Here is a 26,950-nt window from a genome sequence, read left to right as displayed (position 1 = left end):
ATACTGCGGCATGGTCATGCTGGACCTTCAGAAGGCCTTTGACACCGTTAACCACGCTATACTGTTGGATAAGCTCAGAGCAATCGGATTTAACAAAACCTCATGGAGCTGGATGCAATCTGATTTGGAGGGGAGGGAGCAGGTGGTAGAGGTGAACGGCACCGTGTCCCCCGCCCCTCTCGGTGAGCTGTGGAGTCCCCCAAGGCAGTATATTGGGACCTTTACTGTTCCTAATATACATAAATGACATGTCATCGGCATGCGACTGTGAATTGTTTTTGTTTGCGGATGACTCTGCCCTGCTGGTATCCGGCAAGGACAACTCACAGGTGGAGAAAATCCTCAGTGCTGAGCTCTGTAGAACTTGCACCTGGCTCGCTGACAACAAGCTATCCATACACTTGGGTAAAACAGAATCCATCCTGTTTGGGTCCCACATCAACCTTAAGAAAGTCAATGACTTCACCATAAAAGTGGGTGACATTGTTATCACCAGGAAAGATGAGGTCACCTACCTAGGTTCCATTCTAGAGGCTAACCTTTCCCGTGATAAAATGGCAACCAAGGTAATCTGAAAGGTTAACCAACGAACGAGATTTCTCTACAGAATCTCCTCTCTGGTCAACAAAAGCACCTTGAGGATTCTGGCGGGAACTCTCGTTCAACCCTTTTTCGATTACGCATGCACCTCCTGGTACCCTAGCACCTCCAAAACCCTCAAATCTAAACTCCAAACATCTCAGAACAAGCTAGTCAGGTTACTTCTAGACCTCCATCCCAGATCCCACCTCACTCCTACCCACTTCTCTAAAGTGGGCTGGCTCAAGGTGGAGGACAGAGTTAAACAACTTGCACTGAGCCTAGTCTATAAAATCCACTACACCTCCCTGATACCGAAGTACATGTCAAACTACTTCCTTAACGTAAATGTCTCTCTCTCTATATGTCCACTACTTGCTGTCCATATCCTACCCCCCACCCCCTCCACACCCCTGATTGTAAATAATGTAAATAATTCAATGTGATTATCTTGTGTGATGACTGTATTATGATAACAGTATATATGATAGTATATATCTGTATCATGAATCAATTTAAGTGGGCTCCGACTTAAACAAGTTGAAAAACTTATTCGGGTGTTACCATTTAGTGGTCAATTGTACGGAATATAAAATATATATATATAAATGATAAATGGGTTATACTTGTATAGCGCTTTTCTACCTTCAAGGTACTCAAAGCGCTTTGACAGTATTTCCACATTCACCCGTTCACACACACTTCACACACTGATGGCGGGAGCTGCCATGCAAGGCGCTAACCAGCAGCCATCAGGAGCAAGGGTGAAGTGTCTTGCCCAAGGACACAACGGACGTGACTAGGATGGTAGAAGGTGGAGATTGAACCCCAGTAACCAGCAACCCTCTGATTGCTGACACGGCCACTCTACCAACTTCGCCACGCCGCCCTAATATATATATATATACATATATATATATATATTAGGGCTGTGAATCTTTGGGTGTCCCACGATACGATTCAATATCAATTCTTAGGGTCAGGATTAGATTCAAAATCGATTTTTTTTCAATTCAACACGATTCTCGATTCAAAAACGATTTTTCCCCCCAAAAAAATGATTCTCTATTCATTCAATACATAGATTTCAGCAGGATCTACCCCAGTCTGCTGACATGCAAGCAGAGTAGTAGATTTTTGTAAAAAGCTTTTATAATTGTAAAGGACAATGTTTTATCAACTGATTGCAATAATTGTTTTAACTATTAAATGAACCAAAAATATGACTTATTTTATCTTTGTGAAATATTGGACACAGTGTGTTGTCAAGCTTATGAGATGCAAGTGTAAGCCACTCTGACACTATTGTTCTTTTTATTTTTTATATATTTTTTTTACTAGATGTCTAATGATAATGTCAATGAGATTGTAACTAATATTGATACTGTTGTTGATAATATTCATTTTTGTTTCACTACTTTTGGTTACTTCTGTGTCGTGTTTGTGTCGCCTCTCAATTGCTCTGTTTATTGCAGTTCTGAGTGTTGCTGGGTCGGGTTTGGTTTTGGAATTGGATTGCATTGTTATGGTATTTCTGTGTATTGTTTTGTTGGATTGATTAATAAATTAAAAAAAATTAAAAAAATTAAAAACATTTTTTTTTAAATCGATTTTTTAAAAATGAGAATCGATTCTGAATCGCACAACGTAAGAATCGCGATTCGAATTGATGTTTTCCCACACCCTTAATATATATATATATATATATATATATATATATATATATATATATATATATATATATATATATATATATATATATATATATATATATATATATATATATATATATATATATATATATATATATATATATATATATATATATATATATATATATATATATATATATATATATATCCCAAAAGGGACAAGTGGTAGAAAATTGATGGATGGATGGATGGATGGATGGATATATATATATATATATATATATATATATATATATATATATATATATATATATATATATACATATATATATATATATATATATATATATATATATATATATATATATATATATATATATATATATATATATATATATATATATATATATATATATATATATATATATATAAAATCTATAGATACACGCATATATATATATATATATATATATATATATATATATATATATATATATATATATATATATATATATATATATATATATATATATATATATATATATATATATATATATATATATACATATACATATATATATATATATATATATATATATATATATATATATATATATATATATATATATATATATATATATATATATATATATATATATATATATATATATATACTCAGAAGTGGCATGTTTCTCAATCTTCAGTGCCATGCCATGTCTTTATATTGTCAGTGGTGCATGGATGTGCGTGCATTTTTTGTTTGTTTGTTTTTGTTCCATGTTTAAGTGTTTCCATTTGATTTCTTAGCAGTGAAAATATGGTTATTTTAAAAGTGTACACCTACTTTTGGCCCACTCAAAAGAAAAAACACCTCTATCACAGATGTGGTACCCGGGCTTCATTTAGTGGCACGCCAAAGTACCACTTGATTCAAGTACGGTGTTGCATTTTCCTATATTCAAACACAGTGCTACTCTTCAGATTGTGTGTAATGGCCAAAAATTATAAATACACTTGTGATTCAAAATATTTGCTTTGTTTTTAATGAATACAAAGGCCCATTACGCTACTGTAATGTTGGTCATTATGGTGGTACTTGGAGAGCCAAGTTTTTTCTGAGGTGGTAATTGGTGAAAAAAGATTGAGAACCCCTGCTATAGGTGACAAAGTGTATTATTATTAATATTATTCAACGCTTTTTTACATGGTCAAAATAAACCTTCAAAATCAAATACAATTAAAGCGAAGACACAACACAAACAGATGGTACTCTAAGTGGTGACACGTCCCAGGAGATCCATTCCAAAGTGCTTTTACTCGCTAAACAGGTTGAAATCAGGTGAAAATCTTATCCGGTGAACAAAAATGTCAAAAAAGCAAAGTAAAAAAAACTGGGTACCTGTAGTCCTGTGTGAACAACGAAAAATTGCAATTGTCGGAGAGATGCTGGTTTACTTCCAGACAACTACAAAAGTACCCTTGGGCAAGGCCCCGAATCTCATTGGTCTCAGTTTAGAGAGGCAATAACTGTACTTGGGTGTGGTGTGGCTCGCTGTATTTAGAGCAGAGAGGAAATGTAATTTCCCTTTGAGGGTTTATAATCAGTATAATGATACTCTGAAGACTCAGTCAGCCATAATAAAACATATAAAACAACACAAGCAACTTTAATCAATTGCAAACAAAATTACCTAAAGTACCCGCAATGTGTGCCTTTTAAAACAATCAATACAAAAAAGCTTACATCTTTTCAACCTGACAACTAATAATAAAAAAACAAATACCCAGGCCCTCAACCAGAAACTATAGTATGTGTTGATATCTCTTCCTCAGTAATGTTGAATTTGTTACATGAGAAGAAACCATTCTGTTGTGTTGTTTATGAATCTTTTTGTTTAATACAAATGTGCGTGGGCAATGCTGGGCATCATGACAGGATTTTTTTTTTTTTAACATGTTAAACAGCATTTTACTTAAGATCATATTTGGGGTCTGTTCTAAAGTGTGTAATATATGTTACATTAACTAATTACAAACTTGATACAGCAACTATTTTATTCAGATTAAAAAATATATTTATTTTAAATTGGAAAATGTTTACCGGTAATCCAATTCAGTCCAAATTTATTTGTAGAGCCTTTCAAAGAAATAACCGGTGGACCAAAGTGCTGTACAAAACAATGAATGAATAAAATAAACTAACAAAAACAATAAGATCTAAAAAAGTAATCTAAAATAAAATTGAAATATAAACATTTGTATAAAAAGTGGCCACAAGCAAGAAATGATAAAGACTTAGCGTTTTTTTTTTTTTTTAAGATTTGTAATATTTTTTTAAACGTTTAAGAATGGTTCAAAATAAGAATCGTGGTTCATTTGAAAATCAATTTTTTTGACACCCTTAGAAATGATGTCCTCACAGGATAAGGACAATTTGAAAATCGTTACAAAAACTATGAGCTTATTTTTACCTCCTCCCAAATTTAATTTGCACAAAAAGTGATGGCTGCTTTTTTTTTAATGTATTATTATTTTTGGAAAGACTGGTTCTTCTGCAGCTTGTCTGATGTATCACAAGGGAGCAGCTAAAGAGCAGAAGGTCAGAATTAATTGGTTTCCACTCATTAAAGTGATCCCGTGTCTCAGTCATTAGACAGAGCCAGGCTCCATCATTGACATTTGACTTGTGTACCATCATCATCACAACCATTAATGCTAATGTCCTGGAACATGCTTTCTAATACAGTATAGTCATCATTAGCGGAGAGAAGACCAGCTAATATTTATCTGTTGCACACAAACAGACACAACAAAACATCTGTATCTTTTATGCTTGCTTTTTTTGCTGCTAACTTATGTTATGACACTTCAATATTTTTGATCTATTCTCAGTGGGTGTTGATGTGAGAATCTGACTGCAAATGATGTACACTAATGCTGCCTTCAGCTGCAGCAAAGACCAAAGAGGCTACAACCTTTTCACACACATGTTATGTGCACGCTTCACTTCACACTGTGTTCAAAGGATTCAGAGGGTGGGAAAAAGTGATGCTGTAAATGTATAAGATGTACAACAGTACAAAGGCAAAAAAGCCTGGTGGAAGATGCTTTATTGTTAGTCCTATGTGTTCCAATAATCATGTAAAGAGATTAATGGGAATTATCCCCGTGCTTGCATGTTTTTTGCCCCAGATAATTGTGCTTACTCCCACATCCCAAGATTCACTTAAACTCAAACAGTGCCAGATTTAGATACCTTTGTTGCTCTGGTGGCAGACTAAACACCGGCTCAAACACTTGGCGAGGAAACAATCATTCAAACTGCCTCAAGTTAATGTTGCAATTTTCAATTACAGCAAAGCAAATATGCCTGATAGAAAATTCTCGACCGTAAAGTAAGGTTCCACTTTTTAAAATGTGCTAATTTACATTTGCTTTAAGATAGACATGCTACTGATTAACATTACCAATTTTACATGGCGATTCCAATAACCTCAACAACCTCCAAATTTGGTAATGAAAACTACAACCTCAGAGAAAAATGTAACTTAAAACATTTGCATGCACATACAACATTTAAGACCGTTAACATATCAGTATGTGGAATTAAATTATGGAATGGGTCAAGCAAAGAAGTCAAACAATGTACTAATATGATCCAGTTCAAGAGGCTATTCAAACTACAAGTGTTTGCAAAGTACAAGGTCGAATAATCATGATAAATGTCCTGAACTTATTGAAAATTAGATAATCTTAGTCATCTCATTAAGTGAATCATAATTAACTTAACTATTAATGAAGAGGACTGTTCTAAATTGTGTTACAAATGACAAAATTCAGGCATGTTGTAAAGAGAAATTAAAAATATGTGATTTATCATAGTCAAACTGTTTACATATTCACAATAAACTTCAACCAACCAACCAACCAACAACTAAGAGGCACGTTACAATCAAATAGCTGGTGTGTGATAAGTACAATACTTAAGTTATAAACACTTTGTAGGGCACAACAAAAGACTATATTTAGCGGATTGGCAAAGACTAGACAACACACTGTAGACCAGACCTGGGCATATATTTTGACTCGGGGGCCATCTTGCTAGAAAAAAGTGTGTCTGGGGGCCGGTGTGTGTGTATAACAAATATATATATATATATATATATATATATATATATATATATATATATATATATATATATATATATATATATATATATATATATATATATATATATATATATATATATATATACACATTGTTCCTGGGATTAAAGGCCTCACCTTTTCTCCTCCAAACATATTGCTGGGTATTGTGGCCAAACAGCTCAATTTTTGTTTCATCTGACCACATAACTTTCTTTCAGAAGGTCTCATCTTTGTCCATGTGATGTCAGATGAAACAAAAATTGAGCTGTTTGGCCACATTACCCAGCAATATGTTTGGAGGAGAAAAGGTGAGGCCTTTAATCCCAGGAACACCACACCTACCGTCAAGCATGGTGGTGGTAGTATTTTGCTCTGGGCCTGTTTTGCTGCCAATGGAACTGGTGCTTTACAGAGAGTAAATGGGACAATGAAAAAGGAGGATTACCTCCAAATTTTTCAGGACAACCTAAAATCATCAGCCCGGAAGTTGGGTCTTGGGCGCAGTTGGGTGTTCCAACAGGACAATGACCTCAAACACACGCCAAAAGTGGTAAAGGAATGGCTACATCAGGCTATAATTAAGGTTTTAGAATGGCCTTCCCAAAGTCTGGACTTAAACGTGTGAACAATGCTGAAGAAACAAGTTTGTGTCAGAAAACCAAAAAATTTAGCGGAACTGCACCAATTTTGCCAAGAGGAGTGGTTAAAAATCCTACCAGAAGTTATTTTCCAATTCGGACACCTCAAAAGTATATATATATATATATATATATATATATATATATATATATATATATATATATATATATATATATATATATATATATACATACATATATGTCTTAATTAGATTATCAAAAAAAATAGTGCTCAATACCGTGGTAGAGCGCAATATATGTATGTGTGGAGAAAAAAAAATCACAAGACTACTTCATCTCTATATGGTTTATATAGGACACAGAACGGGTAGGTACAGGCAGGCGTAGGGGTGTGGTGATTGGCTCATGTGTTACCTAGGAGGTAACCTCCTAGGTAAACCATGGTATGTGAATGCTTCTATTAAAATCTCCTGATGATTGAGGGAACCTCTCATGAAACAGGCCTGTAGAGATGAAGTAGTCTTGTGATTTTTTTTCTCCACACATACATATACATATATACATATATATACTTAAAAAGTGGCATGTTTCTCAATGTTCAGTGCCATGCCATGTCCTTTTATTGTCAGTGGTGCATGGATGTGTATATACATACATATATACATACATATATACATAAAATACATATAATACCTCCATAGGTAAATGAGAACCTAAAATTGAAAGAATGATAGTAGTAATAATAGCAATAAATAAAATAGAAAACAACAGAATAAAAAGGCTAGACAACACACTGTAGACCAGACCTGGGCATGTATTTTGACTCGGGGGGCCACCTTGCTAGAAAAAAATGTGTCTGGGCGCGTGGATTATGAATTTCTTTTATTACAGTGTCCTGCAAAACAGTGCAAATTGTGAGACTGTGAGTCCACTTGGGTCACAGGATTCTCCCTTGGAAGGCTTCACAGTTCTGATGTTTTACATAATAAAACTACAGTTTTATTTATTTTACAAACAAAGTGTTACATTTGGATGTGATCATATAGTGTTTAAAATAAATCTTCATACTAATTATCATATTAACATCCATTAGTTGGTTTCACATGTACTGACATTGGCATGATTAAATCTGCAATAATCCTTTTTTTAATATGCAAAATACACAAAAAAATACAGTCACAACATTTTACAGGATGTCCCTGAATGCACCTTACATATCCAAAATGGCTGCTTCAAACCATGCAGTTGATAACCCAGGCTGTGGCCTAAACAAGCTAACATTAGGGCTGGGCGATGTACCGAGTTTGTAAGATATATCGATACATTTCCAAACAAGATATGAATTAAGAAAATATCTTAATATCGATATAATTTATTTCACGTTAAAATGACCAAGCGTCACTTATTTGTTGTGTTCCTTGATTCTCCCCCGCTTTTCAACAATCCATGGGCTACTAAACTCCTTGCCTTCCTCCTTCCAAGACGTGTTTGCCCTCTCCCACCAACTGCACTGACCCACAACAACAACACACAAGCAAATACGGAGTCTGACTGTGCCAGTGACCAACTAGTAAGTAAAACGTGAACTTTTGCATGCCTGCTAACAACTACGGTTTTCCCGTAATGAGTACGGTTTTTGATCATTCATTCCGGTTTACAGATGCAGTGGTAAAAACTACAGTTTTCCATAGCTTTGCTACGTAGCTTAACTACATTTCCCAGTAGGTTGGCAGTAGCTTCGCTACTTTTTAAACAAGTAGCGATTTCCGTAGCTTAGCTACCATATCCATGTAGCGGTTAGCTAAGCTACATGCTGCAAAAGAAGAGAGAGGGAGAAGAGAAAGAGAGAAGTGGGCTAGTGCAACTCCACGGGCAGGGGACAATATATACAGGAACGACCAAGCTCCAGGCTTGGTCGTTGCCTTAGATCGGACAACCAGATGACCCTGAAGGTCCCACGGTCAAACCTGGTGACGAAGGGAGACCGTGCTTTCTCAGTGATGGCACCTAGGCTATGGAATAAACTCCCCCTGAATATTAAGTCCGCCACCACTCTGGACTCTTTTAGAGCACAGCTTAAAACTCACCTTTTTACCGCAGATGACTTTTGATTTATGTGTTCATTATGAGTCTTAAATGTTTAGTTTAGATTCCTTTGTGTGTCTCAGTCTCTGTTTCTGTTTTTTTGTTTTTGTTTGTTTGTTTCTCCACTCGAGCTGTACCCCGGGCTGATGTAACTGTTGGTTGGGGGGGCGCATAATAAATGAAAATAACATAACAGGAAAAATGAATGATTGGTTGGTTTACGTATAAGAAAATCCATGATTGGTTGTTTGGTTTACTATGATGAGTCACGATTGGTTAAGATTAGGGCAAAACATTACGGACAGGTCAATCAGAGGCAAGTTAGGGCGGGTCATCGAACCAGGAATGGAAATCACAACAGACATCCCAAATGAAGACGAGAGAGTCGGAGAAGAGAAGAGGAAATATTCAAGTGGCCGGTTTAAAAAAACCAAGTGGAAGATGGCAGAGGGATTCTCTTCCTTAGATTTTTCTTTTAGCAATGTAGACAACGTCCAGGAAACCCACATTGCGTCTACTTGGCCACAATTGGACAAATGTATGCGTCTGGATAAAACAATGCCCAAAACATTAATTTTAGTTGTTTACCTTGTAAGCCCAAATAAAAACTGCTCTTGACATTCAAGACGTGGAATACACATTTAAGAACACACAAATGGTCCCTAGTGTGTGAATGTGAGTGTGAATGTTGTCTGTGTATCAGTGTTGGCCCTGCGATGAGGTGGCGACTTGTCCAGGGTGTACCCCGCCTTCCACCCGAATGCAGCTGAAATAGGCTCCAGCACCCCCTGTGACCCCGAAAGCGACAAGTGGTAGAAAGTGGATGGATAGATGGATGATTGTGGCAGACATGTGATGACTTTTGCTACAGTATAGCCTGTATCTCATTTTCATTTGTCACAGTCCGGGCGCATGCCAATGCGCACTCATCTGTGCGCTCTGATGAGGGCACCTCCAAGAGCGCGCTTCCAGGAGCGTGCCAGGCGCGTGTGAGTCCTGCTGCAGCCGGCAGCTGCAATCAATCACCTACAATCAGCGCACCTGTGGTTCATGAGAGGTCCTGCCTTCATAAGCCTGCTTAACCTGCTATCCGTCGCCAGAACGTAACCATCCGTTTGTGTACTGTAAGCCGACTAACCCTGCTATATGCTATTTGTTTTTTTGCCCGTGTTATTGATTGTCTCGTGTCCTCCTTGTCGCTCCAACTACAGACCTCCGTTCCCGCATTGACGTGCTGTGTGTCTCGTCATTCCTTGTTCTTCTGCTTCCCAGGCTGCTTCTTGGATCCCGACCTCCCGCTTGGACACAGACCTCCTACGCCCCCGACTTCCTGCCTGCCTCATGGACATTCGAGTCCGCCTTTCCCCTCCGCGACTTCTGCCCCCTGCTCAACACTCCCGGTAACACACAATGGTTAATCTCCACACATAGTCTCACACACACTTTGGATTCGTCACACTCCATTTCCCTTGGTTTATTATATTATTATTTGGTATTTATTTATTTATTTATTTATATGTATATATATATATATATATATATATACAGTATATATATATATATACAGTATATATATATATATTGTATGTATAAAATACATCTAGAGCTTAACTACGGCCCCTTGTGGTCTGTGCCGTCTACTCCTTCCGTACACAACATCATTGGTGTTTTAGAACAAGACAGTAGCTGACATTTTGTTCATTATTTCTACTCTTTATATTTTGACATTGAATAGTTGAATCATTTTGAAACATAAACAGCATGTCTGCAAGATATTTGTTATTTCATGCTATAAATCACAAATGGCTATTCAGATAAAGGAAGTTAGCTAATAGAATAAACATTGTTTGTACTCTTTATGATTTTTGCAGGTTTTTTTGGGTGTCAAAAGTTGCCTCTGATTATGACAAATGTGAAGGTTTTAGCCACAATCTAACCTGTCTGAATGCTGAAATTCATTTTGCGTCGGGGGGCTGAACCCCCCACCAGTACTTTGTCCTGGACCTACCGTGGCCTGAAGCCCCCGGACCCTGGGTGCTAGGCTTTTTGAGTTTCAAAAGTTAGCAGGCATGCTTCTGGCTCAGTTGTGTGGCGGTGGTTCGGATTTAAGCCACTGGACGAAAAGCAGGACAATGTGTTTTGTAGGGAGTGTCAGAAACCCGTGGCTACAAAAAGTTTGAGCACAACTAACCTATTCCACCACCTTCAACAGCGACACCCAATACAGTACGAAGAGTGAATAACATTTTGTGGCACGACAGTGGCAGTGCAATCCACGTCCCAAGCACTAAAACAATTTACACAGCAAGCTTCGGTATCACGCGTAGTGCCTTATGAGAAAACCAGCAAAACGTGGGAACAGATAATCAGAGCGATGGCATATCACATTGCTAAAAATCTAGTCCCCATTTCCACCGTCGAACGCGACGGGTTTGTTCGCCTCATCAAAGTCCTCGACCCCAGGTACCAGTTGCCAAGCCAGGCATATTTCGCATGAGAAATGCTGTCAAAAATGTATGCCGAAGTGAGGAAGATCATAGCCGCACAATTAATTAAAGTCACCGACTTCGCGCTGACCACAGACATGTGGTCTAGTAGGACCAAAGAACCGTACATGTGTGCGACAGTCCATTACATCGTCGACTGGGAATTAAAAAGAGCCGGCCTGCAAATGTATTTTTTTTCTGAGTTTGATGCATTTTCTATTATTTGCACAGCTATGATATTTATTTTATGTGGAACGAATATTTTCTATGTTATGTTTACATTCTTTATTTTTTCCATTTTATTTATATTATGTAATTCTGTGCTACTTGAACAGTTTATTTTCAGTACCACTGACTGTTTACAGTACAGTTGTCATTCAGTTCAATTTCAGTGAATTTCGCTCAAAAATAAATATCTTTATATGTATATTTTCACCGGAAAATATATCGAGATATATATAGAATATCGAGTTTAAGTAAAAATATATCGAGATACACTTTTTTGTCCCTGTCGCCCAGCCTTAGCTAACATCAGCATCATAATAATAGGTGAGGACAGCTATACTGACAACCAAACAATCACAGTGGCATGAAACATTGTTACTGTCCCCCTAGTTAATGTACTGGTCTTGCTGTCGCGATGTGGAAGGCAACATCAGCGGCGTGACCCTAAGATGACGGTGAGTAAAGATAATAATATTATCTTTAGGAGAGTGCAGCTAAGGAGTGCACAAGACACGGAACTTCTTTCTTGGAGGTATGTAGACACTCACTAAATGGAGCAATAGGCAAAGCACTAGGCAATGAAAAAGAAGACTTATTGGCAATCAGGCACAGGTGTGTCCCGGTTGCCAATCAGACAGCAGGTGTGGAAGCCTGTGCGCGGCACGAGGAAGTGAAACTTACAAAATAAAAGCACAGGACATGAACTAAACTACCACACACGGAAAAAAGCAAACGAGAATCCAAAACAGTTTCAAGGAAGTAACACTTATAAGGCAGACATACCTAAGACAATTCCGCTTAGGGCCCCAATTTTGCCAGGGCGGCCCTAAACGTATATAAAGGTCCGCATTTGACCTTTTACTTCAACCTTCCTTGATCCATCACAACACCTCTCCAGCATGTTTTGGAAGACTTCACTCGAGTGCAAACTTTACTGGTGCAGCCAGCGGCGTTGAAGTGTGGGTGTAAGTGGCGATTTTGTACCGAGGCCCCAAGCACATAGGCCCCTGGGCTTTTGTAAAGTTTGAGGGCTTTTGTTCTGCTATTTAAATATGTAATTTATAAAAAAAGATGTCATAAATGTTAATATAAAATTGGAATAGCCGTGAAAGCTCAATAATAAGGCTGTTTGAATCAATTAAAGAACGTCTAAGACTACCTATACCCCCTATCAAAGATACAAAATAGTTTGTTCCACCTGCATGATGGCAAACTAGTCTCAAACACTTCTCTCAACACAGACGTCATAACGTCATAAAACTCACCAGCACCAACATATTGGAACAAGGATGAAATGATAAAAGGTGAAAATATAATTAATCTATCTGTGGCAGAAAAGTTAGGTTTAGTTTTAAATATCATTGTACATAACTGTGGTGTGTTCAGAGACACTCGATTAAAGTTAGAAACAGAGGCGTCACTAGTTTTTAAAGACACAGGGAGACTTAACTCCCAGGAGATGCACTAATAATAGGATAATCATAAAAATAATGATGCATTATTATAATTTATATTATTGACTGAAAATAATCCTAAATGTATCAGTTAATCAAGTAAAGGAAATGTTACAATCATATTTAAGTGAATGAAGACAGATTACGGGACTATTTAAATTCTTATTCTGGCAACATTATATTACATATTTTGCTTTGTTGGTAAAAAAAACAAAAAACATAAAAAAAAAACGAAATTACACACGGGTGTAATTTTGTATTAATTAATATTAGTATTTTGTAGTATTGTAAATTTTTGTGTAATTTTTTGTTACACACACAATGTTCTTGATATGTTAACGTCATCTTTAAAAACACTAATATTAAGATTTTAAAAAGATGGTTTCAACCAAATCCAGTCAATTATTAGTTTTCTAGTGCATGTAAACATACCGTGTGTGTGTGCATGGGGTGGCGTCGATGGGTTTAGGGTGGAATGAATTTGGTGCTACTACCCTGAGTGCAGGTAATTGCAATATTAACATTTTATTGGACATTTTGGTGTTTTTTACCATTTCCTTCTGGATTGTGTCAAGTTTTTGATTGTATTTTTGCACAGTTTTTCTTTGTTGAAAAGGAGACACTTATTTTTATGAACTGAATATCCTCCCATTAAGTCCAAAATTATCAAAGAGAGATATTAAGCAAATGGCATCATTAGATAAAATCTTCACTTGCTACGTTGCGTACTTCTGGAGCACTACATTCATCTTCCAGGCCTTCCCCAGAGCTGGTCATGTGTCAGACGGTCCAACAAATGACCTCAACTTATGGATATTTAATTTAACACTCTTAGACAAGAGTCAACTCACCAGCTTCTCCATGCTTGTCCCATAATGTTTGCTCATTAGCCTGTCAGTGCATTCATCACACAGCAAGCTTTTTCCTGCAATACATTGCTGTCCATCAAATTAATTAACCACCATAGGAGTAATAATTAATGTCTCTCAGCCTTCCATTTTCCGTCCACTTGGATGTATTGTTGTTGGGGTTTTTTGTCCCTATTTTGTTATTCATTTAAAAATGTGCCAAAACCAACACAAAGGGGAAAAATGTCCCCAACAATCATATAACTCTATAGATTATTGCATTTAGAGAGGGTACTGTTACAAACGTGGCCAAAAGTGATGGTACCCACATGCTAAAAAGGAAAATAAAACACTCAACAATTACAGATATGATTGGAAACTGGCAAAAAATTTACTCAAAATTAACTAACAAAAATCTGACGTTGTCTTTGAATTTTATTCCAAGAGAACAAAATAATGAAACAAGAACTACACAAAAATTTGCAACCCTTAACCTAAAGTGTGCACAACATTTTAAGCAAACACTGCAATCAAGTTAACATGAACATTGTATGTCCACTCTTCTTTGCCTGTTGCTTCATAACAAACACAATCAATTGAGTAAATCTTGATTAAAGATGCACGACTGGCATCTTACACGCTACTTAAGTCATTGCATATACGCTCTGTAGCACCAGAGTATTGGTTGTAAAAACAATTACATGTTGTGTTAATCCGTTTTTCTTAACCATAAGGCCGGGCGTGACTCCTAGAGTGCCGCTAAAAAAATATCTGTTTCTCAGCTGTGGACTTTGGTCCTTATGGGCAGCAGCGGTACTCAGTTGTAATACACTTTTTCACCACTTGTGGCAGTAATGACAATATCAAACAAATAGAAGTCTGGAGCTAGTGATTCATTTTTTAAATCCGATAAATCACACTCTTGAACTGTTATTATTCATGATTAATCACAGATTAATATTTGCTTGCATAAATAACATTTGCTGAGGAAAATACCCCAACATTTGGATGCAAATAGTCAGGATGTCACGCAGGAACGATTTTTAAATGTTTTACTGAACTGCAAGTCATTCATTTGCTCAAAACTTGGTGACAGTAAGTATAGTAAGAATTAGGTGCACATTTCAAAAGTCTTTGCAATTATATAGAAAACTAGGTACAGATGTACAGTATATCAATAGATAATGTAATAAGAACATACGTTTACATAGTGCACCATTTACTCCTTGGTGACATTTTTTCCCCAGTTACAAAAACTGGGTCATGTGCTTTGTTTTGTTGTTCTTTTGCCATCAGGTTCCAACACATTTGGCACACTTGCTCATTCGTCCGTGTTGATGGCACATTTTTCTCACTCGGTTCGAAGCCAAAATGTTTCCGCACATGGACATTTGGCACTGCAATTTTCGACCTCTTCATTTTTGTTACTTTCGTGCCTCCTGTGTGTGTAACATTGCGGTCCAGGCTTTGTCCACAGACACAAAGATTGTAGACGACTGACAAGAGGGTTCACTGCGTTCAGTTAAGTCCGCTATTTGATAAACGCACTCAGGTGCTGTAAGCAATGCACAGAGTGAACCCTCTGCGAGAGAGGAAGAAAACAAACACACACAAAAATGGCAATTTATCGATGCCTGCAAAGTTATCAAGTTCATTTTCATTCATCAAATTGATTTATTGCCTATCGACCCAGGCTAACTACTACCAACTACTACTTCCTGGTTGCACTGGCAAGTAGCTTGATAGCTAAAGGCTCTACTTCCCTCTCTAAGTTTGAAAAGCATAACTATGTGTGAGATCTTGTTCCAGGTACAATGGTGCTTGGTGCATACAAGATATTTGCTTTATTTGAGGTGGTGCATGTAAGTGTTAAGGAAGCAGGCATTATTATGGCCATTTATAATTTTGTAGGTAGTTTAAATATTTCAGTCGTTTATTAAGATATAACTTTCTCCTATCCAAAAGAATGAACTAAGCTTTGTTCTTCTATTCATCCTTAATGTTTTAATGCACGAGGAAAGAGTGTGTGAGGATGTCTCATTGATCCTCCATCACTTAAGCCATGATACATGAGGAGCATTTAAAGCCACTGTTGTTCCCTGGAGCCTAATATTTTACCTATGTTGATTCAGTCTTGGCATTAAAAAGTATTTGTCAATCAACAGACACAGACAATACAATATGATGGTGTCTGTATGCGCTTCTGGTATCCTGAACCTTTCTACAATACACACATATAACTACATTGTTGTACATGTGCAAAAAGGGTTATAATATTTATGTGTTTTTCTGACATCATTGTATTTAGTATCCATCAAACATTGTTGCAATAACAAGTTGAAAGTAACTCAACAGATAACAATAAATCCCTCCCTGTCAATATTTGTGGGTCATGCTTGTGTACACTGCAAATGATTTGCCACTTGCCAAGATTGAAAGTTTTATTCCTAGAAATGTTCCTAGTTTTTAGAGCTATTTTTTTTTAGTCATTGACTTAACATCAAAATTTAAATTTTAGCATGAATGATTATATTTTTTCTATTCTAGTTTGAAATGTTAAAATTGAGAAAATAACTGTTCAAATACAAACCCCGTTTCCATGTGAGTTGGGAAATTGTGTTAGATGTAAATATAAACGGAATACAATGATTTGCAAATCCTTTTCAACCCATATTCAGTTGAATGCATTACAAAGACAAGATATTTGATGTTCAAACTCATAAACTTTTTTTTTTTTTTTGCAAATAATAATTAACTAAGAATTTCATGGCTGCAACACGTGCCAAAGTAGTTGGGAAAGGGCATGTTCACCACTGTGTTACATGGCCTTTCCTTTTAACAACACTCAGTAAACGTTTGGGAACTGAGGAGACAAATTTTTTAAGCTTCTCAGGTGGAATTCTTTCCCATTCTTGCTTGATGTACAGCTTATGTTGTTCAACAGTCTGGGGGTCTCCGTTGTGCTATTTTAGGCTTCATAATGCGCCACGCATTTTCAATGGGAGACAGGTCTGGACTACAGGCAGGCCAGTCTAGTACCCGCACTCTTTTACTATGAAGCCACGTTGATGTAACACGTGGCTTGGCATTGTCTTGCTGAAATAAGCAGGGGCGTCCATGGTAACGTTACTTGGATGGCAACATATGTTGCTCCAAAACCTGTATGTACCTTTCAGCATTAATGGTGCCTTCACAGATGTGTAAGTTACCCATGTATTGGGCACTAATACACCCCCATACCATCACAGATGCTGGCTTTTCAACTTTGCGCCTATAACAATCCGGATGGTTCTTTTCCTCTTTGGTCCGGAGGACACGACGTCCACAGTTTCCAAAAACAATTTGAAATGTGGACTCGTCAGACCACAGAACACTTTTCCACTTTGTATCAGTCCATCTTAGATGAGCTCAGGCCCAGCGAAGCCGACGGCGTTTCTGGGTGTTGTTGATAAACTTTTTTCGCCTTGCATAGGAGAGTTTTTGCACTTACAGATGTATCGACCAAATGTAGTTACTGACAGTGGGTTTCTGAAGTGTTCCTGAGCCCATGTGGTGATATCCTTTACACACTGATGTCGCTTGTTGATGCAGTACAGCCTGAGGGATCGACGGTCACAGGCTTAGCTGCTTACGTGCAGTGATTTCTCCAGATTCTCTGAACCCTTTGATGATATTACGGACCGTAGATGGTGAAATCCCTAAATTCCTTGCAATAGCTGGTTGAAAAAGGTTTTTCTTAAACTGTTCAACAATTTGCTCACGCATTTGTTGACAAAGTGGTGACCCTCGCCCCATCCTTGTTTGTGTATGACTGAGCATTTCATGGAATCTACTTTTATACCCAATCATGGCACCCACCTGTTCCCAATTTGCCTGTTCACCTGTGGGATGTTCCAAATAAGTGTTTGATGAGCATTCCTCAACTTTATCAGTATTTATTGCCACCTTTCCCAACTTCTTTGTCACGGGTTGCTGGCATCAAATTCTAAAGTTAATGATTATTTGCACAAAAAAAAAAAAGTTTATCAGTTTGAACATCAAATGTGTTGTCTTTGTAGCATATTCAACTGAATATGGGTTGACAATGATTTGCAAATCATTGTATTCCGTTTATATTTACATCTAACACAATTTCCCAACTCATATGGAAACAGGGTTTGTAAGATAATTTGGTTTAAATCTAGTTTAAAGATTCTGCAACATCCCGAGGATGCTTAATTTAAGAATTGCAAATTGAATAATGCTTGTGTTCAGAATAAAATATACTTTTATTTTAAAAGTCCTGCAGATTACTAGATATACAAATCTTAATTTAGGATGCTTTATCAACTAAAATTAACTAGTGGTATGGACGGATAATTTCACTACTTATATTTTGTAAACTCTTTTTTTGTAATCAGATTAATCATAATCTAAACCTGTGATTAATCTGATTAATTATCAAAGGCATATGTTTAACGAAACTGCGCTACTTTTGCTGACAACATTGAATCAGTAAACTTTGCTAAATCAACTGTACTACAAAAACGAGATCATCAACTTGCTACTCCTGGCTAAATGTCGATGTAGCTAGCATTCATGCTAGCATGTAGCTATCGGCGCAGCAGCAGCCATCACTGCTCGCTCAAGACGGTAGTCGCTAGTAGCTATTTACAAAAGAAGTCGCCAAGAGGATTGACAACACTGTCTGCGCCATTATTGAGTACGTGTTTTGCTTTAGGATGGTATTTTAAACTTGATGTGCGCCGATAGTAAAAAAAGGTTTGTCATTGCAATACCAACAAGTTACCTCAGTTTTATCCGAAGTTCTGTTTTGAAGAGAAATGGGCCACACACACTCTTTAATGGAAGTTCAACAGACAAAGACTCAGCTGGGAACTCGGAACCCAAGCTCTGACGAATGCTGAAACATCAGCCGAAACTGTCAGCAGTTAAGAGACGTCTCTTACTCAAAAAACGTTCTCAATCAATCAATCAAACTTTATTTATAAAGTTAGTTTCATACATAAAAGCAATGCAACATAAAGTGCTTTACAGACCTAAAAAACATACCCCAGTGGCCCACATCCCCCATCATCAATCACACACACACAGACACTTGCACAAATGAATGCCTGGCTGAGTACAGAGGAGCTAGGTGAAGAAACACTATCACATGAGCCATCTACACCGGGAGATCATTAGACCACAGCCACCAGGACGCTGACACAAAGCGCCATCGCCGATAATCCCTGATGCAGGTGGCTCCCTCTGAGTAAAAATAATAAAACATGTAAAATAGAAAGTACCATGAGTAAGAATAAAGGATGAAACATGTTATGAAGATAAAAACATATACAGTATACCGTAAATATAAAATAAATAAATAGAACTAAATAAGCATAATTATTCAGATAAAAAGTAAAGTGTACGAATGACTTTAAAAAACGATTAATTCTAGGTAAAAGCCAAGCAAAAAGGTGCATCTTAAGCCGGCTCTTGTTTGTCTGCGCACAAAAATCTTGATCTTATTTATTAAAAAGACATGAGGAACACAATTGATCGAGACAAAGGATGTGAAGAAAAAAACTATAGTTGCTCTACGTAAAGATGGCCTATAGGGTAGAAGAAGATTGCCAACTCCTTGAATATGAGCTGCAGCACGATGGCCAAGACCATACATGACCATGTCGTCATGAAGGACTGGAAGAAGATTCCAGAGGCAACCTGTGAAGCTCCAGTGAACTTCCGGCCCAAGATAGTTCAGGTAGTGCTGGAAAGTAATGGTAGGTACGAGGGATGACACCTTTGGCCTCAGATCCAATTTTGTGTCCCTACAATAACGTTTGTTTCGTTTTGCTGCCGGGTTGTAAAAGTAAATGCGTCTGCATGGTGTCGCATCAAGAAGGAGTTACGTACAGGCAGAAACAATCACTGGGTGAAAACGATGTTTAGTTTAGTTTAGTTTATTAAGGATCCCCATTAGTCTACACCGCAGTGGAGACTATTCTTCCTGGGGTCCAGGCAAAAACATCACACAATCACAAAACAAAAGATTAAAATGCAGTACAACATGATCAAATAATAAAATGTTGTAATACAAAAATAGCAACAACAAAGAACCAAAAAAATAATAATAACTTCGAGTTTACATAATATTGTTCATAACAAAGATAAAAAGAGCAATATAAAAATAGATATATATATATTTTTGCAAAAAAATAAATAAAACAAAGAACCAATGGCCTAAAATATATACATTAGTGTACCAAAGACAAACAATAAGTGACGAAAAAAGTTCCCTCCACCATTTTCTACTGCTTGTCCCATAATCAATAAAATAGTCAATAAAAACAGTCATGACATTAGGTACAATCTAGAATAATCTCTTTCCGCAATACTTCTCCTCTTAGTCTATTCTTAAAACCCACTCTGCTGGTGATTGATACCAAATATTGTGGAAGTCGATTCCAGTAAGTGATTGCCCTATACATTACAGTCTTTTTCAAAACATCACTTTTGGGTTTAAGACGGGTGAAAGCACCTCTTAGGGCTAACCTGGTACCATAGTTGTGACTTTCACTAGCAAGCAACAGCTGAGAATACAGATATGAAGGTTTATGGTATGTATAGATTGTTTTTAAAAATAGAATCAAACTACACGCTAGTCTTTCACCAACTCTCATCCATGACAATTCATTATGCATGATCTCAACGCCGGTCCTAAATGAGCAATGGAGAGCTAGTCTGGCAGCTCTGTTTTGGGTAAGCTGGATTTTATTGAGTTCTTGTTTAGATGCATTGGACCAAATTGCTGGGCAGTAGTCAATATGTGACAATACAAGGGATTGTATAACTTGTTTCGTAGTTGTGTTAGTTAAAAAATAGGCACTTCTTCTTATGATTGAGATGCGTCTGCTCATTTTTTTTACTATGTTATTAATGTGAGTGGCCCAAGATAGTCTTTCATCTATTGTAACTCCCAGCAACCTGGCTTCTTTAACTTGTTCAATATGAACTCCGTTCAAAGAAACATTCAATATGCGTTCTTTTCTATGAGCATGTTTTGAGCAAATAACAAGACATTTTGTTTTGGAAATATTAAGTTTCATCTTATTTTCTGTAACCCATTTAGAAATCTGCATAACCTTGTCTTGTAGTATACTGCTCAGGTCTGTGCAATTATCAGCATAAGCATATATTGTTGTGTCATCTGCGTAAATTGCACAGCAACCATTCTTTAAAATACATGACGTATCATTTACAAATATTGAGTATAATAAAGGTCCCAGGCAACTTCCCTGGGGAATACCACAATATAATGTTTTAATATTTGAAAGGGTTCCATTGAACATGACACATTGCTGTCTGTTGACTAGGTAGCTTTTCATCCAGTTAATCGCTGAGAGTTTAAAACCATAAGCAGACAGTTTTATAAGTAGTAGTTTGTGGTCAATAATATCAAAAGCAGCACTAAAATCTAATAGCACTGTGCCAACTAATAATTTACCGTCAATTTGTTTTAGCCAGTCATCTGTTAATTGTGTGAGAGCTGTGCATGTTGAATGGCCAGTTTTATATGCATGTTGAAAGTCTGAATTAATGTCATTTATAGAGAAATAATTTTGAATTTGCTTAAATATAATTGTTTCCATTAATTTTCCTAATACTGGTAAAATGCTAATTGGCCTACTATTCGATCCAGTGAATGCTTCTTTCCTATTTTTTGGTAGAGGAGTTACTCTAGCAACCTTCCATATTTGAGGATAGATTCCTTCTTTAAAACTTAAGTTAAAAATATAACATATCGGACTGGCTATTATTCCAGCTGACAATTTTAAAAGTCTACTATCTAGATTATCATGACCACAAGGTTTGTCAGATTTCAACTCAGACAATAGATTTTCAATTTCCAATACATTAGTGACTGAGAATTCAAATTTACATTTTTTGTCCTGCATGATATCATTTTGTAATCCAACGCCTCGCCACAATGGGCGCTGTAAGCAGACACAGACAGAGCACATGTGGGACGTCCTCCATGCGTTAATAGTGACAGCACTAAAGTCCATGTCAGGTTACAATCAAGTTAAAAAAGGTCACAGACGTTTGGAGCTAATATATTTCCAACTCAATGAGGCAATTTGGGTTGGATCGTCAGCTGGCCATCACCGCCACCGACTATCGACAGATGTAACAGCGATATGACAATTGAAGATTCCTCATCCATTGAAACTCACCTCATTCTGCAGCTTCCCTCAAATGTGCTCACACCAGTGCCAGTTTGCCTCTTGGAGTGGTCAACTCACACACAAATGCACTTCTGGTAGGCTTAATCATACTTTAGTCTTCATGAGCTACTTATGCTCCACCACAGCTGGCTAACACGACGTGACTTTTGATGTGTTAAATTGTCTATAATGTTTGTGTTGGTGTGTTGCACATATTGTTTACTTTGTTTACGTAGACAAAACGACAGCTGTGGAGGGGACAGAATAATGAGAACGTGTCTGAAGGAGGTGCAGGCAAAAGGGAAAATAAAGAAGAGGATGTTGCATATATTTGTGTGTATATATTAATATATGTAGTCTTTTATTTTTTGATAATGTATGTGCACCATTTCGAAAAGTGAATCTTGTCCAATAAAAGACACAGAATTCACCAGCATCACCTTGCTATCATTCCACACTTTTACCAAAAGCTATACACAACAGTTAGAATATTAAACGACGGTAGTACATAAAAGTACAATATATAACAGTAAAACATATGTTTTACTGGTGGCCCAACCCTGACCTCATGTTAGTATTTAAATTAATATGACTTGCGTATTATTATTGTGCATGTGTCTGTACTGCATGCCTATTTGATAGATGATGATGATAGTGCTAATAGTAGTAACTACATCACAATCACAGCTTTGTTGTTCACCATTGTTGTTGTTGTCAGCTGTTGCGTGTCTTCTCTCTTTTTTATGGTCACGTGACCGTGACCGGGCGGGAAGGAGACCGCAACAAAATCATTCCCGGGTACTAGTAGCGGCTTTCTTGTTCGCATGTAATTGATAGCAAAATACATTGACTTAATGGTGGATTTCGGTTGAACTGGTTATATTATGTTGCTTTTGGTTGAGGTTAAAAAATAAATGTTGATTCAATGTTTAAGTACAGGTACTATTTAAATAATTAAAAGACTGTTGTTGAATCAATGTTGTATAGATGATGATTTTCAATGTTGAAATGCCCTACATTGAACTGACATTGTTTCAATAATGCTGATGGGGGAGGAAGAGGGCCATAGCAGCCGGCTCCCGAGACCAGCAAGATCTCACGGGACTTGAATTTCCAACCCGTTATTAAGCTTGAATAAGGCAAGGCAAGGCAAGGCAAGGCAATTTTATTTGTATAGCGCTTTTCATACACAAGGCAGACTCAAAGTGCTTCACAGACAACAAAGTGAAAGGCCTACTGAAACCCACTACTACCGACCATGCAGTCTGATAGTTTATATATCAATGATGAAATCTTAACATTGCAACACATGCCAATACGGCCGGGTTAACTTATAAAGTGCAATTTTAAATTTCCCGGGAAACTTCCGGCTGAAAACGTCTAGGTATGATGATGTTTGCGCGTGACATCAAGGGTTGAAGGAGACATTTTGGAATGGCATGGTCGCCAGCTTAAATCGTCTGTTTTCATCGCTAAATTCCACAGTATTCTGGACATCTGTGTTGGTGAATCTTTTGCAATTTGTTCAATTAACAATGGAGACTGCAAAGAAGAAAGCTGTAGGTGGGATAGGTGTATTAGCGGCTGGCTACAGCAACACAACCAGGAAGACTTTGAGTTGGATAGCAGACGCGCTACCGTGAGTACAGCTTTGGCTTCCAAACATTTGATCGCTTGCCCGTACGTGCGTGGCACTATGTGCATGTCACGTACGTAACTTTGGGGAAATATATGTTTCTTGCCGACTCTGATAGCGGCCGGGGTGTCGTCGAAAGCTACAACGCCCGCCGCCGCGCCGCTGTCCTCACCTTGACTTCCTCCGTCTCCGGGCCGCCGACTGCATCGATGATCGGGTGAAGTCCTTCGTCGCGCCGTCAATCGCTGGAACGCAGGTGAGCACGGGTCGTGATGAGCAGATGAGAGCTGGCGTAGGTGGAGAGCTAATGTTTTTAGCATAGCTCTGTCGAGGTCCCGTAGCTAAATTAGCTTCAATGGCGTCGTTAGCAACAGCATTGCTAGGCTTCGCCAGGTGGTACAGCATTAACCGTGTGGTTACAGGTCCAGGGTTTAATAGTAATAATAGTATTGTTGATCTTCTGTCTATCCTTCCAGTCAGGGGCTTATTTCGTCTGTTTTTATGTTTTATGTTTTTATGTTTTTATATGCAGTTAAGCACGATGCTATCACGTTAGCTCCGTAGCTATAGTGCTTCGCCGATGTATTGTCGTGGAGATAATAATACCTGTGAATGTCCATTTCGCGTTCTCGACTCTCATTTTCAAGAGGATATAGTATCCGAGGTGGTTTAAAATACAAATCTGTGATCCACAATAGAAAAAGGAGAGAGTGTGGAATCCAATGATCCCTTGTACCTAAGTTACGGTCAGAGCAAAAAAAGATACGTCCTGCACTGCACTCTAATCCTTCACTCTCACGTGCCTCATCCACAAATCTTTCATCCTGGCTCAAATTAATGGGGAAATCGTCGCTTTCTCGGTCCGAATCGCTCTCGCTGCTGGTGTAAACAATGTGCAAATGTGAGGAGCCCTTAAACCTGTGACGTCACGCTACTTCCGGTACAGGCAAGGCTTTTTTTATCATCGACCAAAACTTTATCGTCTATGTTCTCTACTAAATCCTTTCAGCAAAAATATGGCAATATCGCGAAATGATCAAGTATGAGACATAGAATGGATCTGCTATCCCCGTTTAAATAAGAAAATTTCATTTCAGTAGGCCTTGAAATGACAGAAAATAAAAGCAAAATTAAATATGCAGACAATAAAAATAAAAACAGTGCGGACGTTAAAAGTTAAAAGATTAAAAGATTAAAAGATTTAGCTGAAAGCTAAGGTGAACATAAAAGTTTTAGATCTAGTTTTAAAAGTAATCAGAGTTGGGGAAAGTCTGACATCTTCAGGAAGTTTATTCCAGCTATTTGTTGCATAGTGACTGAATGATGCTTTCCCTTGATTTGAGTTTACTCTGGTAACTGCTAACAGATTGGTCTCAGAAGATCTTAGTGATCTAGAGGGCTTATATAGTGGGAGCATATCAGTGATATACTTCGGCCCTAGACCATGTAGTGATTTATATGTGAGCAGGAGGATTTTGAAATCAATTCTCTGATGTACAGGGAGACAATGTAAGGATTTAAGAATTGGTGTAATGTGCTCACATTTTTGGTCTTTGTTAGAACTCTAGCAGCAGCGTTCTGAACAAGCTGTAGCTGCCTGACAGTTTTTTTGGGAAGACCTGCAAGGAGACCTTTAAAATAGTCTAGCCTACTGGTAATGAAGGCATGTACAAGTTTTTCTAAGTCTTGAGCTGACATGAGCCCTCTAAATCTTGTTACATTTTTGAGGTGATAGTAGGCCGATTTTGTTACTGATTTGATGTGACTGTCGAAATGTAAATCAGAAGAAAAAGGCTTAAATTCAAACTGTGGCGGGCAAGTGAAAAAAAATGGCCCTCTGTGTGAAACAAACAGGTAAGACTTTATGGAGTGGTTAGAGTGTCCGCCCTGAGATCGGTAGGTTGGAGTTCAAATCCCAGCCGAGTCATACCAAAGACTATAAAAATGGGACCCATTACCTCCCTGCTTGGCACTCAGCATCAAGGGTTGGAGTTGGGGGTTAAATCACCAAAAATGATTCCCGGGCGCGGCGCCGCTGCTCCCCACTGCTCCCCAAGGGGATGGGTCAAATGCAGAGGACAAATTTCACCACATCTAGTGTGTGTGTGACAATCATTGGTACTTTAATCTTTAATCTTTAATCTTAATATATCTAACTATCCCATTCAGATGCCAGCACCTACAGAGAAAATCCATTATGACTGGTTGGAGGCGATGGGAAAGTGTTGATGCTGCTTAGTTAACATTGGTATAACATTTACATATGTTCACTTTTATTGATTTATGTTCATGAAAGATGGAGTTTGTTAATGTCTGTTTTGTGAAACAAATGTTTCACAGTTTTTTCATTTTGCCATAGTAGTTTCTGTTTAAACAGTAGTTTATCCCCATTCCAACAGAGAGTTTATATTTCTGTGTTTATTTATTATTATTTATATTATTATTATTATTTCAATGCCTTTTTTTCCAACGTGTTCCCCCTCATTTTGAACCTTTACACATTAAAAGAGATTTTAAAATGTTAAAAAGCCAGACAGAAGGCATTTTTCCTGTTTCGCATTTATTAAAACAAACAATCAAACTGAGCATTTATTGTATTTGTTTGGTGGAAAGTTGTACATTAGGTTGATATATATATATATATATATATATATATATATATATATATATATATATATATATATATATATATATATATATATATATATATATATATATATATATATAACTACACACATATACAAGTATGTACATGGAAAAATATATATATAGAGAGTGCATATATATACACACATATATATATACATATACATATACATATACATATACATATACATATACATATATATATATATATATATATATATATATATATATATATATATATATATATATATATATATATATATATATATATATATATATATATATATATATATATACATAGCTTACTACATTTTCCAAGTAGCAAGTATGCACATGGAAAAAAATATATATAGAGAGTGCATATATATACACACATATATA

Source organism: Entelurus aequoreus, linkage group LG08 (assembly GCF_033978785.1).
Source record: "Entelurus aequoreus isolate RoL-2023_Sb linkage group LG08, RoL_Eaeq_v1.1, whole genome shotgun sequence".
Classification (NCBI taxonomy): domain Eukaryota; kingdom Metazoa; phylum Chordata; class Actinopteri; order Syngnathiformes; family Syngnathidae; genus Entelurus; species Entelurus aequoreus.
The sequence above is the reverse complement of the archived record's forward strand: the minus strand, read 5'-3'. Positions refer to the sequence as shown.